This window comes from Aptenodytes forsteri, unplaced genomic scaffold (genome assembly GCF_000699145.1).
Source record: "Aptenodytes forsteri isolate BGI_AS27 unplaced genomic scaffold, ASM69914v1 Scaffold200, whole genome shotgun sequence".
NCBI lineage: Eukaryota > Metazoa > Chordata > Aves > Sphenisciformes > Spheniscidae > Aptenodytes > Aptenodytes forsteri.
In genome coordinates this window covers 3,325,466-3,328,572 of record NW_008796187.1, presented here as the reverse complement: position 1 = coordinate 3,328,572, position 3,107 = coordinate 3,325,466, and the positions used below count along the sequence as shown (strand labels likewise).

At 41.1% G+C, this 3,107-nt stretch overlaps 1 long non-coding RNA gene across 1 annotated transcript; it reads right to left on the bottom strand.

Annotated features, from left to right (window-relative positions):
• Positions 1–1,150: 1,150 nt before the first annotated feature.
• LOC103906021 lies at positions 1,151–2,349 on the bottom strand. Its single transcript, XR_657985.1, has 2 exons — positions 2,299–2,349; positions 1,151–2,212 (listed from the first exon to the last, which is right to left on the bottom strand). It is a non-coding gene; the product is annotated as an uncharacterized LOC103906021 (long non-coding RNA).
• Between the last annotated feature and the right edge of the window lie 758 nt (positions 2,350–3,107).

Genomic DNA, 3,107 nt, shown 5'->3' with positions numbered 1-3,107 from the left:
GAGGCGGGGTTAAGAAAAAAAAAAAAAAAAAAAAAAAAAAAAAAAAAAGGGTGGCGGTGGCAAGTCCCACATGTCTTAAAACACCGCTGCTAATAATTTGAAAGGCAAGTTTCTTTATGAAAGCAGGCAGCAATTTTAAAGCAGCCACTGACACTGGAGAGCAAGACAGAGCCCTGGCAATTGTCTACAGCAGACGCAGAAGACGGGGTGATCCAACCCAGCAGCAACCAGGAAACTGGGAGGTGACAGTGCCAGGAAGGGCACCAGACTGTATGAAGACTAGAGAGAGTAACAAACAAACCCAAGAAATTCTTGGCAGAAGGGCTCGGCGAAGAACATTAGGAAGTATTTCAGACTCCAGCTGGGTATGCTGCTCCCAAATAGGACAAGAAAAACAAAACTGTTGCTGCTTTGCTGCTCTGAGTCAGTAGGTTAAGACCTGCACTTGTGCAATTCATCAGTGGGACTGAGGAGACCAACGTCTGCCTGTATCTCCTTGCTCCACATCCCCTCCTTCCCACGCCTCCCCCCAAACCCTGCCACTATTACAGCACTTCCTCAGGAGGAGATGCCTGCAGCAGTTCACGTGTAGCAACGATGGTGAAGAGGCACAGCATGGACCAGCGAGTAACTGAGTTCTGATTTCTTAAGAAAACAGGACAATGGAAAAATGGCACGAGTGATCTGATTATTGAGCTTAAGCCCCTTCTCAAAAATGAAAGGTATTTTTATAACTTGTAATTCCATCTGTAAAAGTGCTCTATATTCTACTGTGTTGAATGCAGATATCTCAGCATTCCCTGGATCAGAGTCCCAGTTTGGAGGCCATTAAAATACTGGTATTTCAGTACAGCCGCAATTTCATTTTCAGCCAGATCAAGGCCCGATACATATCGTTGTCTCAACGACTGTCAAAGATGAATAAGCTATGACAACTACAGTTACAACATTATCAAGCCTTTATGCAAGCCATTGAAAGCAAATTTCAAAGGCCGATTTGTTTTCTGTCGATAGTTAAGACTCGGTTATGCTTTCATAACTGGAAAACAAAAATTTTGTAAAAGGTCAGGTGATGGAAAAAAGTGATTACAAAAGGGGAAGTGGCAATGTAAGAACAAGGGCGGAAAAAAAAGGCTAGCATTAAAGAACAGCATTTATATATAAAAATTTATTTAGGTGAAGTCACAAACAGTTTAATATCAATTTACAAACACTTCATGTTATGCATATTATTGAAACTATCAAGAAAGGTAAAGGAGAGCAGATAATGGCAGCTTTTTCCTGAAACAACTAAAGGCATACCCTTACCATCATGCGTGTTACTGGATCATAGTATTACCTTGATCATACTTCCTAGTATGCAAGGGAAAAGGAAAAGAAAACAAAATACTGAGATGTAGAATGATTAAACCGTGAACCAGTGAATATGATTTTCATGAACACCAGACTACAAAGGTCTAGTCTGATGCTCAGGATCTTAAGTATTCTACGAGGACAGAGTAGTAATTTAGGTCAATTATTATATTTGATCAAGAATTTTGTAATGCACAATTGGGCTATAACTGATTTCTGGCAATGACAGCAATGGCTAATGCAGTTTTCAGAGAAGAGTGGAGAGGCGATATTGAGCCTCACAGAATAATTCTGTTGACAACCTGAGTTATTATACCAAGTGTATGATACTGTTTCAAGTCAAATACACATTTATGTTGCAGATATTCTCAATGAAATGGTAAAAGTAACAGCTGTAACAAGACAAGTTATGATTTATTTTTTTTTTAAAAACAAATATAGTACATAGGTTTTTGAAGTGTCCGGTTGTGATCTGCAAAGATCCAGGATTGCACACAAGTTTGCTCAAATGAGAAGGGTTAATCTGCGCATTAAATTGGCTTATACTTTCAAAGTAGTATTTTAGGGCAGGGTTCTCCTCCGGGAGACTGTTCCTGACCTCATTCAACCAATGTTCAATTTATTCACCTTCCTGAATCTTTGCCCTCTTTGGATAGTCTGTGACAAGTGCTGCGCTGGAGGAATTCCTGTTTTCCAGCAACTGGCTTGCTCTGCAGGTTTGTAGTCCATTGTTACAATTGCTGATTGGGTAAAATGAATTTCCTATGTCTTCTCTAGCACAGCTTGCAACGCAACAGAAGCAGAGGTAAAAGAATGCACTAGAATACCAGAGCTCCACTTAAACACCAACGGAGTCAGGCTGTTGGCACCAATAAGAAATTCTGTATTTAACAAATCTGCAAATATTTAAAATCCAAAGTTAGTCAGTTTTATATATAAACTCACCCACTTAGTCTGACTGCCATCCCAACTGGCCTTCTGTTTTCATGGAGTCTGCAAAAAAAATTGAGAATTGTCTGAAGTTAACGCAAACATAAATTTGCGGGAATCAATCTCAGCTATCCGACATACGCGCCAATTATCGCACTCAAACTAAAACTAGGGTTTCTCACTTTGTTCCTTCTGTGTAAAGCAAAGTCACAGCTCTTCATCGGTGTCTTAGAAAGGACAGCTACCTTCAAACACAACACTTTTTGTTTTCCTTGACTTTGTTTTCACTGCTTAACCTTCTGTGGAACTGCAGAACCAGAGACACAGGCACTACATCAAGCCGAAATTTAAGGAGCCTTCAACGGAAAGGGGAAATGAAATCCAGTCAGGCTGCCTAATGCTATCCCTTGAAATTATGAAAACAAAACCAGTTCAAACAAACAATCTGGAGGAAAAGGTCTTTGTAAAACACCTCCTTTTCCTCCTGACAGCATGAATGTGGAAAAGCTTAGGTTCTGGCCAAAGCTGTAAGCCCATAAAAGGCTATTCTCTCCCATTTTAATTCTCTGATCCTTTTGCCCAAATGTGAAGTCACATCTTATTTCTCTGAAGTAGTTTTACACAACATAATTAGAGCTTGCGAGGAGCTGGGGAGGCACGGGGGAAGCCCACAGGTCACCTCCAAGAGAGCAACATTTCCTTGCTGCTGCCTTGCCAATGATAAATTCATGCTTTATCCTAGGCCTCTGTTGTGGTTTATCCCCGCAGGCAGCTAAACACCGCACAGCCGTTCGCTCACTCCCCCCGCCCCCAGTGGGCTGGGG